Below are 14,111 nucleotides of genomic sequence, written 5' to 3' on the forward strand. Positions count from 1 at the left end.
AATCATGTGGAAACTTGGGCTCATAGAACTGGAACTCCGATCTCAAGTGCTCCTCCTATCAAGAATAGGCACACACACATTCAATGGTTTTACAACTGAGTCATAAACACGTACAATTTTAAAACTGTCTCATAACATACAGCGTGTAAATGAGATAGGGATAAAAGTTCATCACATGTAAAGAGAAAATGAATGATTGAGGATACCACTGTCCCTCAGTCACTATATAATTATTTATTTTATTCTGAAAAAGGTTATCGGTTAGTTAACGGTGATTAAATGAATTCTTATTTTTTCTCATCAGTTGCATGTCGTCAATTTTAGATGTTTTGAATTTAAAAACGGTGTTACAAAAGTTACCGCCCTAACCTGGAATCGAAGCTGTTTTTCGGTGGTATAAGGCGTGGTTTTATCCAATCATTTAAAGGTGATTTCAAAGAATCATGTGGCATTAAATTCAGATCATGTTTACAATGTGTTTCGGTGTGAAACAAGTGGATTCAAAAGGACAATAATGACACAAAGCATTACGATGCAGCGATGCAGCAATGCAGCGTTTCCTGGTGGTCCAGTGATTAGGATTCGGCGCTCTCACCACCGCGGCCCTGGGTCGATTTCCGGCCAGGGAAATTGTACTTACATCAAAATTAAAACCTTATCAGGAAGAGTTACATGAATCTCATGAGGAGAAAACAATTCATTGATTTAAACATCTTTACTGAATCCATTGTAGATCTTCAATCATTTATTTTGCCCTGAGTACGTGAAGAACTTTTATCCCGACCTCATTGTATTTTAGGAGCATGGTCCAGCCCCGGTATCTACACCTGTGAAAGTAGGAAACTGCTGGAAATACACAACAGGACGGGTAGCCTTTGACAAACAATTAAACCCAGGTTACAGACTCTCTTCCTTCCCGTGCCCTTTGCGGGACACTTGTTCCCTTTAATTTTACAGACTGACTGAGTTCACTAACCGCGGGGAGAGTGTAGGTGTCTCTGCGGCCCCACTGTGCTAACATGGAAGATAACACGATGGGGATGTGGGGTGGTGGGTGGAGATCAGTGACATGTTTGTGTAAAGGGCAGCGGAGGATTGACAGCTGTCAGTGAGGGACAGAAGTTGTTTGAGGTGAGCCAACACATTCCCGATCAGCACAGAAGGCATTCACTGGTCAACTGCACTCTGCTGTACTTCTGGTCAGAGCAGTTTCCACAGTGGAGCCGTTATCACGTTTGCTTTCCACGTGAAAGGATCCCGTGCAGGAAGATTATGTTTAAACTTGCTGTGGATGAACAGCCATGGGCGAGTTTATTCTCCTGACAAAAGGGCGACAGTGGCTTCTCCCTTATTCTTTAATTGCTCTTTATTTCACTTCACTAAATGGATATATTTGAGTGAGAGAAATTGTTCCAGAGTGTCGCCCACTTCATCTTTTGTTCCCTTTTAAACACATAAAGTGAGGCCGGGGAATAAATACAGAAAACAAAGCAGAGGGATACAGACAAGAGGGAGAGAGAAGGGGAAATACTGTCCCCACCCAGAACTAATGCAGAAACCCCTCTGCTGCGCTCGGGGTGGCCACCCACAGCCTGGATACACGAACGTCCCAACAGCTCATTGACTGTCGGAGTGGGACCGTGCGGCGCTTCAGAAGACAGGTCGAAAAAGCAAAGTCACTGATTCGATCCCATGTGCTCCTTCTGCCAAGATTATCTACACACAAAAAATGCTTTTATAAAAGTTACACCTGATCTCCAGGTTTGTCAAAAAGTTAGCTCGTTGGTCAAGGGGTATGATTCTCGTTTCTGGCTTGTTAATTGAAATTTGCGAGAGATCCCGGCCGAGCCCACTATTCTGCCGCGAATTTTGAAATTGCATCGAACTTTTGCGAAGAAGGACTTACATTTCTGCAGTGCCTTTCAGGAACTCATGACGGTCCAAAGCACTTTACAGCCGTTGAGTTATGTTTGAAGTGTTGTAGTGTGGGGAAAGATGTGCCCAAATCACCCCACACGAACCTCAACTCTTTGCGAAGGAGTTCGGTGCAAATAATCAGGTGCCTTAGGGACTTGGACTTTCTTTGAATGAGTTCTGCTTGTACCTGCATTCAAGCTTGAAACAGCAACTGGGCTTCCATCTCACGGGAGCAGCGTGTCGTGGTTAGCGAGTAGGTGACGAGGTTTGGAGTTGATGTGCATCACTTTCAATCTTTGAAATTTCACCAAGCAAAGATATGATGAATCCAACTGTCCCTGTCAGCATTTTGTTTGGGTTTAATCACAGGAATATCTGCAGTCAGGAGATGAAAATGAATTAAAACATAAGACCGGCTTCGGGACAATCGGAATACTTCGTCACAGACAAGGCACCGGAAGGCTGGAAGGTATATCACACCGGTTGTGGGAGAGCTGGTTGGCGGTGACATGGAAGTGTCTGCAGTGTGCGGGACCAGACTGCTTCCACACATCCACAATGAATGTCCCTCCATTTATTTGGGAAAAGTACAACTGAGAGTGGACAAGTTCCATCCCGGTCAGAGCAATCTGAAGCTTTAACTGACTGACATCCTGGTTTGGGATGTCTTGCAAGGTGTATTTAAGTTAGTCTCTGTGGTGCGAACTGTTAGTGCGCTTGGTTGTTAATTGAAAAGTTGATGGTTCGAGCCCACCCAGGGAAGATTCCTTTAACTGTTTTTCCCTGAGGATTCGGTGCCGCACAGTTCCAGGTTGTCATTGTGCGTTGTGGCTGCACAAATATATTCTGCAAACATTGCCAGCTGTGCTGTTATCCAGTGAGTTCGCACTCTCATACTTTTAGGAACATTCATTTCATGTAATAACAATTTTTTACATGGATCATGTTCCTCCATCCAGTCCACCAGAAAAAAATTACGTTATTGGGTTTAAAGGAAATGGTGGAAATTATCTGACCTATCGTTGTGGCTTTGCTCAGATTCTGAGTTTCAACAGTCAATAGTTTGCGAAGGATTACCTCATTGCCAATGCCAAGAACAAAAAGTCTCTCAGCATTCGTTTTGGAATCCGTCAAATTTGCAATGTCCTGCGAGGCACCTTAATTCGACGACATAGCTCGCCACTTCCTGGCCCTCCGACCGTTAGCACGTGTCGAACCGATACCTCGCCATCAGAACGCTTTCTTTAGGATTGAGATGCTCGCGGACCAGCGTACACAATTCCTCAAAGGATTTAGTTGTTGGTTTCACCAGAGCTAGAAGATTCTTCATGAGGCCATAGGTTGCTGCCCCACAGACGGTAAGGAGGATCGCCCTTAATTTGGCAGTGTTCTCGTCCCCTTCCAGCTCGTTGGCCACGAAGTATTGGTCGAGTATCTCCACAAAGGCTTCGCAATCGTCCACTTCTGAGAACTTCTCCAGGATACCAACTGGTCTTTGCATTTTCACGTGGTTGTTCATTGTCTCGTCGCCAATTGATACACTGATAATAAAGTATGAAACTGAGTACTGTGAACAATGAGTAATTGTGACCTTAGCTCCTGTAAACATAGACACATAGAAAATATGTGCAGGAGCAGGCCACCTGGCCCTTCCAGCCCGCATCGCCACTCAACGAGTCCACGGCTGAACATGCAACCCCAGTACCCCATTCCCTCCCTCTCACCATACCCCCCGATCCCCCCAGCAGCAAGGACTACATCCAACTCCCCCTCGAATATATCCAGCGAACTGGCCTCAACAACCCCCCGCGGCAGAGAATTCCACAGGTCCACCACTCTCTGAGTGAAGAAGTTCCTCCCCATCCCTGTCCCAAATGGCCCACACCCCACCCTCCGACCGCGACCCCTGGCTCTGGACCCCCCCAACACCGGGAACACTCCCCCTGCATCCAACCTGTCCAAACCCATCAATCTTAAACGTTTCCATGAGGTCCCCTCTAACTCCTCCGAACTCCAGCGAAAACAAGCCCAGTCAATCCAGTCCCTCCCGACAGGTCAGTCCCGCCATCCAGGGAATCAGTCCGGCGAACCCTCGCTGCACTCCACCAACAGCAAGAATGTCCCTCCTCAGGTCAGGAACCAAAACCGTACACAATACTCCAGGCGCGGCCCCACCAACGCCCTTCACAACTGCTGCAACACCTCCCCGCCCCCGCACCCAAATCCCCTCGCCATGAAGGCCAACACGCCATCTGCCCTCCGAATCGCCTGCTGCACCTGCATGCCAACCCCCAATGACCGATGCACCATGACACACAGATCCCGCTGCATCTCCACCCCCCGCAATCTGTCACCACTCAGACAACAGACTGTCTCTCTGCTCCTACCACCAAAGTGGACAACCTCACACCCATCCACACCACACTTCATCTGCCACGCATTTGTCCCCCACCCAACCTATCCAAGTCGCTCTGCAGCCCCACCGCATCCTCCTCGCAGCTCACACTGCCACGCAACCCAGCGTCATCCGCAAACTTGGAGATATCACACCCAATCCCCCCGTCCAAATCACCAATGTACAGTGCAAACAGCTGGGACCCCAGCACAGAACCCCCCGGCACCCCACCAGTCACCGCCCGCCACTCTGAAACGCACCCACTCTTTGCTTCCCTCTGCTTCCTGTCTGACAACCAGCCCCCAATCCACGTCAGTACACCACCCCCAACCCCAGGGCCCTGGTGAGACCACACCTGGAGTACTGCGCACAGTTTTGGTCGATTTATCTGAGGAAGGATACACTTGCCTGGGAGGTGGTACAACAGAGGTTCACCAGATTGATTCCTGGGATGAGAGGACTGTCTTATGGTGAGAGATTGTGTAGAATATGTCGATACTCTCTGGAGGTTAGAAGAATGAGAGGTGATCTCATTGAAACGGGCAATATTCTGAAAGGGATTGACAGGGTAAATGTTACGAAGCCTGGCTAGCCCAGTCGGTAGAGCATGAGACTCTTACTTGCAGCGTATTGGGATCGAGCCCCAACATTGGGCGATTACTTTTCCTGAAACTTTTATGTTGCTTTCAGAGGAAAACATCATTAATGAACCCATGATCTTCTTTTGCACAATGAAAAGAATGCGAACTGAGGGAGAGTTGATAATTTAATCAAATAATGAAAGCAGCGCCTGAGATAACTCTGCCATCCTTACTGTTCGATGCTGTAGTTGCAAGTTATTACTCTGGAACGTTTCAGACCGGGCGCTTGTTCAGTGTTGCTGGAAGGCCCAGTGACCGGGATACCCTCTTTGCTGTATCACAATTTGCTTTCCCACCCATCTTTGTACGATCAGCAAACTTGGCTCCATTACACTCGGTCCCTATATCCCTGGGATAGGGGAGGGAAGACACACCGGAGAAGTGTGAGCTTGTGGACCGGAGAAGTTGCAGCTGCTGGAGCTGTGCGTTTTATCGGGGAGGGACGGGGGGAGAGCCCGCCGAGCGACCGGAGAAGCTGAGAAGCTGCTGTGCTTTACATCGGGTTTGACACTGTTTAAAAATGGCAGAGTGCCAAGTTTTCTCTCCCTACTGCCCATGCGCGAAGGTGCCGGCAGTGTTTTCGGCGCAGGCATTTGGCTCCGCCCCCCACTTCAACATCGACACCACGCCAGGACTCCAGGGACTGTACACAGCGGCCAGGATGGGGCGAGTTGTTCCCCGAGCCGTTTCCAGCACGCAAAGTCGGTGCGCTTGAGGTCAGTGCGCCGACAAAACTGCTTGGGGAAAATCTAGCCCTTGAAGAGCAAGGAGTACCCTGAAGGAAATACAAATATGTTTGCCGAGCAACTGTCAAATTTTAATAACTTTTGAACAACCATCGAAACAGCAAAAAAACAGGGCACTTACCCCATAGTACCAAATATATAGCCCACAGTACAAGAGTAAGGAAGTCTTGCTACAATTGTACAGGGCCCTGATGAGACCACACCTGGAGTACTGCGCACAGTTTTGGTCTCCTTATTTAAGGAAATAAATATTTGCCTGGGAGGTGGTACAACAGAGGTTCACCAGATTGATTCCTGGGATGAGAGGACTGTCTTAAGTTGAGAGATTGTGTAGAATGGGCCGATACTCTCGGGAGTTTAGAAGAATAAGAGGTGATCTCATTGAAACACACAATATTCTGAAGGGGATTGACAGGGTCGATGCTGAGGGGTTGTTTCCCCCGGGCTGGAGTGTCGAGAACCAGGGGGCACAGTCTCAGGTTAAGGGGTCGACCATTTAAGACAGAGATGAGAAGGAATTTCTTCACTCAGAGGGTTATGAATCTGTGGAATTCTCTGCCCCACAGGCCTGCGGATGCTTAGTCTCTGAATATATTCAAGGCTGCGTAAGATAGATTTTTGGAGTCTCGGGGAATCAAGGGATCGGGAGATCGAGCGGGGAACGTGGAGTTGAGATCAACGATCAGTCATGATCTTATTGAATGGTGGAGCAGTCTTGAGGGGCCGTATGGCCTAAAACTGCTCCGATTTCTTATGTTGTTACCTGTGCTGACTCTGTGAAAGAAATTTCCAATTAGTCCCATTCCTCAGCACCCTGCAAATGTTTCTTTTTCAACTATATTTCCCTTTGGAAAGTTACTATTAAATCTGCTTCCAAAACCCTGTCAGGCAGAAAAATATTCACATTAATTTTATACATTCCCATTTTAAACAGGTTTTGCATGTCATGAATTATTATCCCTTCCCATTTTACACACTGCATTTTAGGACATTGCTTAAAAATGTTTGGTGCCTGTGACACCAGCCATTGTTAGATTTAGTCACACACCATCCTGACTTGGAAATATATCGGTCGTTCCTTCATCGTCACTGGGTTAAAAGCCTCGAATTCCCTCCCTAACAGCTCTGTGGGAGCATCTTCACCACACGGACTGCAGCGGTTCAAGATGATGCCTCACCACTATTGTGTTCCTCACACAGATTAGGCTGCACACAGAGAGATTAAAGTAACAGTGACCTCAGTCTTTAATAAGACATTCCAGTGTGAGGAACAGGCCTCAGGGGCCGGCTTATATATAGTGCTCCCAAGGGATGCTGGGATCCCTTGGGACTTCAGGGGATGAGCTCCCTGGTGGCGGAACATGGGAGTGCATGCTTTACAGATACACAACATCACTCCCCGCAAAGTCAAAGTTGAAAAGTATTTACAAGGTGAGGCGGTCGGGAGCCTTTATTTCCCTGGTGGACCGCCTCGGTACAAATGTCTGTTCTGGTGTGCTGTCTGTGTCCTCGCTGGACTGGCGTGCTGTTAGCCCTGCAGGGCTGCTGGGTGAGCCTGGCCTTCCTGTGTCATGTAACCGAAGTCAGGTCGAGCTTGGTGAACGTCTTGCCTCCTGCCAGCGTTGCAATTAGATCGTCTGCCTTAGGTAGCGGGTATTGGTCCTGTAGCGAGAAACGATTAATAGTTACTTTATAATCGCCGCAAATCCTGACTGTGCCATCACTTTTGAGTACTGGAACAATCGGGCTGGCCCACTCGCTGAATTCCACTGGGGAGATGATGCCCTCGAGTTGCAGCCTGTCCAGCTCCATTTCCACTCTCTTCCTCATCATGTGAGGTACTGCTCACGCCTTGTGGTGAATGGGTCGAGCCTCTGGGACCAAGTGGATCCGCAACTTCGCCCCGGAAAAGTTTCCAAATCCTGGCTCAAAAAGGGAAGGAAATGTTTTAAGAACCTGGATACATGAGGCCTCATCGACATGTGATAGCGCTCGGATGTCATCCCAGTTCCAGCGGATTTTGCCCAGCCAGCTCCTTCCAAGCACTGTGGGGTCATCGCCCGGGACAATCCAGAGTGGCAGTACATGCACCATGCCCTCGTAGGTGACCTTGACCATGGCGCTGCCCAGGACAGTGATAAGCTCTTTGGTGTATGTTCTCAGTTTCGTGTGGATGGGGCTCAGGGCTGAACTGAATGCCTTGTTGCATCACAGTCTCTCAAACATATTTTTACTCATGATGGATTGGCTGGCGCCAGTGTCCAGTTCCATGGCTATGGCTAAGCCATTCAATTTTACGTGCAGCATAATTGGTGGGCATTTCGTCGAAAATGTGTGCACCCCGTGTACTTCAGCATCTGCCTCCTCTCTCGAAGGCTCTAAATTGCTTTGATCCACAATGGACCGATCTTCCTCCGCCACGTGGTGCTTAGCAGGTTTTGCAGAGCTTGCAGCTCGTTTGCAAGCTCATTGGAGGTGCTCCATTGTTCCACAGCACTTGCAAACATACCCTTTGAGGCGTCATGAAAAGGTTGAATGGAAGCCTCCACAAGCTGTGAATTGCCTTGCATTTATTCTTTGTTGGGGACTCTGAGTCATCTGGATCACCTGAGGCCTGCTGGCAGTTGCAGACTCGTGGTTTCTGCCCTGTACATTTCTGCTCGCAAACACAGTTCCAGTTAATTTATGAACATTGCGAGCACTTGTGTGCTGAGAGATTTGTTTTGTGTTCGCACTGGTGGACATAAACGCCTGTGCTATTGCAATGGCCTCACTGAGGGTTGGTGTCTCTACAGTCAACAATTTTCGGAGGATGGTCTCTTGGCCAATGCCCAGAACAAAAAAGTCTCTGACCATTCGCACCGGGCAGCCATCAAACTCACATTGTCCTGCAAGTTGCATTAGCTTGGCGACGTAGCTCGCTACTTCCTGAACGTCAGATTGCTGGCACGTGTAGAACCGATACCTCTCCATCAGCACGCTCTCCCTCGGGTTAAGATGCTCCCGAACCACTGTACACAGCTCCTCATATGACTTATCTGTGGGTTCCACCGGAGCCAGAAAATTCTTCATGAGGCTGTAGGTCGGTGCCCCACAGATTGTGAGGAGGACCGCTCTCCTTTTTGCAGCGCTTCCTTCTCCATCAGCTCGTTGGCTACAAAGTACTGGTCTAGCCGTTCGACATAAGCTTCCGCCGAGCTTGCTACCTCCGAGAACTTCTCCAGGATGCCCACAGTTTGCTGCATCTTTGCGTTGGATTCGTATTCTCGTCTCCAGTTATTGTGTTCCTAACACAGATGAGGCTGCACACAGGGAGGTTAAAGTAACAGTGACCTCAGTCTTTAATAAGACACTCCAGAGTGAGGAACAGGCCTTGGGGGCCGGCTTATATACATTGCTCCAAAGGGATGCTGAGATCCCTTGGGACTTCAAGGGATGAGCTCCCTGGTGGCGGAACATGGGAGTGCATGCTTTACAGATACATAACAACCACCAGCTACTCAAGGGCAATTAAGGTAGGGCAATAAATTCTGGCCTTGCCAGTGACACCCACATCCTGTGAACCCATAAAAAAACACTATTTTAGGAGTCTGGTTCAAAATATTCATTGCTGACGACACCAGGAATCTGGGGCAACTTTTGTCAAATTGGGCTCAAAACTGGAGCGGTAATTCCTACCGTGCACAGATAATAGAATCAGTATTGAAGGTAAAATCACATGGTGCTCATTTTCAGAATCAACGCAGTAAGATTTGAAATAAAGTGAAGGAATTTTATGGTGAAAGGATTTGGAAATTAAATGTGACTTGTACTTCGGTCTTTAATTAAACTTTGTGGCATCTGTCTGCCATTCATGTCTCTGTTGAATAAGGAAGGAGGGGTTTGACATTGACCAGACTGCACTGCTCCTGATATTTGTGAGCTCATCGGTTATAATGAGATGTTTTTACCCATTGGTCAGTGCCCACTTTAGCTTAGCTGTTACTTCGTGACACCAACTTTGTGAAATGTTTGAATTGGTCTTAATGCAGTCACTGCCTGGTGATTTTGTTGTCATTGCAATCCCCTTCTTTCACACTGAAACAAATCGTAACCGTGTTTTTAAATTAGCAGTGTGAGATTTTTAGAGAGCATCTTTAAATGCTTCACAAAACCATTCCGATCCCTTCAGCTTCCCTGGTTCGGTTCCCAGTTCGGGAAATAATTTTGCTACCACCGTTTTTAGTTAAAGTGAAGTAATTTAACTAAATTACAGAGATGACCCAAAGCACTTCAGAGTGGTATCAAAATAAATGAGTTAGTAATTAGAAATAAGGAATGTCAGAAGTTGGACTTGAGTTTCTGGGATGGTGTATAAATAACCCTCTGTGCACTGGAACTGGGAAGGGTGAATAATGAATGAGTTGTTTCCGGGTTTGAAATGCGGCTTAGATCTGCTGGTATTAACCGACAGCATTGTTGAGCAGAATGAAAGAAATGCTAACATGATCACTGAGGGTCAGTCGAAACTTCAACAACTTCATTTTAATAATTTGTGAAACTTTAATCATTGAGGAAGTTTTATTCTCTTTCTGATTTTACACACTCTGTATTTTAGGAGACTGGTTTTAAATGTTCTTCATGGAATCAGAGAAGTTTACAGCACAGAAGGAGACCATTGTTGCATGAGCAATGAACATTGAAACCCAGTTTTTGTTTCAAAAATAATGTTTCCGCCCAGGCTTGAACCGGGGACCTTTCGCGCGTGAGGCAAACGTGATAATCGCTACACTACGGAAACTGCTACCTAGTGTAGTGCCCAGAGAGAAGTGTTCAGCAACAAGCTGAAATGCTGAATTCCTTTTTCTGAAAAAATTCCTTTCACAAACATTTATCTGACCGAAACGGCACAAAACAAAAATGTTCCTTTCAAATGTGGCAATTATTTTCGTTCAACTTTTATTTTGCTTTCATGGGATAACATAATTAATGATTCGATAATTTTCTTTTGCACAATGAAAGAAATACTAACTGAGGGAGAGTCAATACGTCAATAATTTGTTCTGTGCTCTGCATGTTTGTAATGTCGCCAAGTTTGCTGATGATACAAAGATAGGTGGGAAAGCAAGTTTTGAGGAGGACGCAACCAATCTGCAAAGCAATATCGATAGGCTCAGTGGGTGGGCAGAAATTTGTCAGATGGAGTATAATGTGGGGAATATGAGGTTATCCACTGTGGTAGCAATAATAAAAAAGCAAATAATTATTTAAATGGGGAGAGATTAAGAAATGCTGCGGTGCATAGGGACCTGGGGATCCTTGTACATGAAACACAAAAGGTTAGTATGCAGAAACATCCTCTTTGCATCCACCTTGTCAAGCCCCCTCATAATCTTACACGTTGCCATAAGATCACCTCTCAATCATCTGAATTCCAATGAGTAGAGGCACAACCTACTCAACCTTTTCTCATAAGTTAGCCCCCTCATCTCCGGAATCAATCGAGTGAACCTTCTCTGAACTGCCTCCAAAGCATCTATATCCTTTCTTAAATATGGAAACCAAAACTGCACGCAGTGTTCCAGGTCTGGCCTCACCAATACCCTGTATAACTGCAGCAAGACCTTTTTGTTTTATACTCCATCCCCTTTGCAATAAAGGCCAAGATTCCATTGGCCTTCCTGTTCACTTGCTGTACCTGCATACTAACCTTTTGTGTTTCATGCACAAGTACGCGCAGCTCCCTCTGTACTGCAGCACTGTGCAATTTTTCTCCTTTTAACGAATAACTTGTTCTTTGATTTTTTCTGCCAAAATGCATAACCTTGCACTTTCCAACATTATACACCATCTGCCAAATTTTCCCCACTCACTTAGCCTGGCTATGTCTTTTTGCAGATTTTTTGTGTCCTCCTCACACATTGCTTTTCCTCCCATCTTTGTATCATCAGCAAACTTGTCTACATTACACTCGGTCCTTTCATCCAAGTCATTAATCTAGATTGTAAATAGTTGGCGTCCCATTACTGATCCCTGCAGCACCCCATTAGTTACTGATTGCCAACCAGAGAATGAACCATTCATTCCGACTCTCTGTTTTCTGTACGTTAGCCAATCCTCTCTCCATGCTAATATATTAGCCCAACCCCGGAAACTTTTATCTTGTTCAGTGATCTTTTATGTGGCACCTTGTCAAGATGCCTTCTGGAAGTCCAAATACACGGCATCCATTGGTTCCCCTTTATCCACCCTGTTCATTACATCCTCTAAGAATTCCAGCAAATTTGTCAAACATGACTTCCCTTTCATAAATCCATGCAGACTCTGCCTGACTGAATTATTTTTTTCCAAAAGTTGGAGGAGCAGTGACCGGAGGAGGTGTGAGCAGCGGCCTATAAAGGCCCAACGGGAGTCCGGGGATCGGCGGCAGTCGGAGGAGCAGCGGCTGGAGGAGCAGCGAGCAGCGAGCTACAGCTGGTGCAGGGTCAAAAGTAAGAAAGAAGTCAAAAGTAATCAAAGGGTGACGTCACAGCCAAGCGGGTAAGTGATTGGCTGGTTATTTGGTGAGTAGTTTTCTGTTTCTTGGATTTCCTCTTGTTCTTAGCAGCAAGGACACTTTAGAATTGTTGCCAAATTAAGTAAATCTAATGGTTAAGTCATAGCAGGAGAGCTCGGACACATGTTATGCTCCTTCTGTGCTAGGTGGGAAGTCAGGGACGCTTCCAGTGTCCCTGATGACTACATGTGCAGCAAGTGTATCCATCTGCAGCTCCTGACACGCCACATTGCGGCACTGGAGCTGCGCACGGATTCACTCTGGAGCATCCGCAATGCTGAGGATGTCGAGAATAGCACGGTTAGTGAGTTGATCACACCGTAGGTAAAGGTTACTCAGGCAGAGATGGAATGGGTAAACATCAGGAAGAGCAGTGGAAGGAAGACAGTGCAGGATTCCCTTGCGGTCATCCCCTGCAAAACAGATACACCACCTTAGGTACTGTTGGGGGAGATGACTCATCAGGGGAAGGCAGCAGCAGCCAAGTCCATGGCACCAGGGGTGGCTCTGCTGCACAGGAGGGCAGGAAAAAGAGTGGGAGAGCGAAAGTGATAGGGGATTCTATTGTAAGGGGAATAGATAGATGTTTCTGCGGCTGCAATCGAGACTCCAGAATGGTATGTTGCCTCCCTGGTGCAAAGGTCAAGAATGTCTCGGAGTGGCTGCAGCGCATTCTGGAGGGGGAGGGTGAATAGCCAGCTGTCGTGGTGTATATAGGTACCAACGATATAGGGAAAAACGCGATGAGGTCCTATAGCTGAGTTGAGGGAGCTAGGAATTAAATTAAAACGTAATAATCTCAGAATTGCTACCAGTGCCACGAGCTAGTCAGAATAGGAAATGCAGGTTAGCACAGATGAATATATGGTTTGATGAGTAGTGCAGGAGGGTTGGATTCAAATTCCTGGGACATTGGAACCGGTTCTGGGGGAGGTGGGACCAGTTCAAATCGGACGGTCTGCACATGGTCAGGACCGGAACCAATGTCTGGGGGAATGTTTGCTAGTGCTGTTGCGAGGGGTTAAACTAATATGGCAGGGGGATGGGAACCTATGCAAGGAGATGGAAAGAAGTAAAATGGGGGCAGAAGCAAAAGATAGAAAGAAGAAAAGTAAAAGTGGAGGGCAGAGAAACACAAGGCAAAAATCAAAAAGGGCCACATTACAGCAAAATTCGAAAGGGACAAAGTGTATTAAAAAGACAAGCCTGAATGCGAGGATTATTCGTAATAAGGTGGATGAATTCACTCAGAGGCAGCAATTCACGAATATGTTATAATTGGCATTCCAGAGACATGGCTCCAGGGTGACCAAGGCTGGGAACTCAACATCCTGAGGTATTCAACATTCAAGAAGGATAGACAGAAACGAAAGGAGGTCGGGGAACGATGCTGGTTAAAGAGGAAATTAACGCAATATTAAGGAAGGACATTAGCTTGGATGGTGTGGACTCTGGATGGATAGAGTTGCAGAATACCAAAGGGCAGAAAACACGAGTGGGAGTTGTGCACAGACCACCAAACAGTAGTAGTGAGTTTGGGGACAGTATCAAACAAGAAATTATGGCTGCGTGCAATAACGATACAGCAGTTATCTTGGGCGACTTTAATCTACATATAGATTGGGCTAACCAAACTGGTAGAAATACGGTGGAAGAGGATTTCCTGGAGTGTATTAGGGATGGTTTTCTAGACCAATATGTCGAGGAACCAACTTGAGGGCTGGCTATCCTAGACTCGGTGATGTGTAATGAAAAAGGACTAATTAGCAATCTTGTTGTGCGAGGCCCCTTGGAGAAGAGTGACCATAATATGGTAGAATTCTTTATTAAGATGGAGATTGAAACATTTAATTCAGAGACTCGGGACCTGAACTTAA

At 46.7% G+C, this 14,111-nt stretch overlaps 1 non-coding gene across 1 annotated transcript; it reads right to left on the reverse strand.

The window, feature by feature from the left end:
• Positions 1-10,406: 10,406 nt before the first annotated feature.
• trnav-cac (transfer RNA valine (anticodon CAC)) lies at positions 10,407-10,479 on the reverse strand. Its single transcript has one exon. It is a non-coding gene; the product is annotated as a tRNA-Val (tRNA).
• Positions 10,480-14,111: the final 3,632 nt, after the last annotated feature.

The sequence above is a fragment of the Pristiophorus japonicus genome, chromosome 28, assembly GCF_044704955.1.
Source record: "Pristiophorus japonicus isolate sPriJap1 chromosome 28, sPriJap1.hap1, whole genome shotgun sequence".
Taxonomy (NCBI): domain Eukaryota; kingdom Metazoa; phylum Chordata; class Chondrichthyes; family Pristiophoridae; genus Pristiophorus; species Pristiophorus japonicus.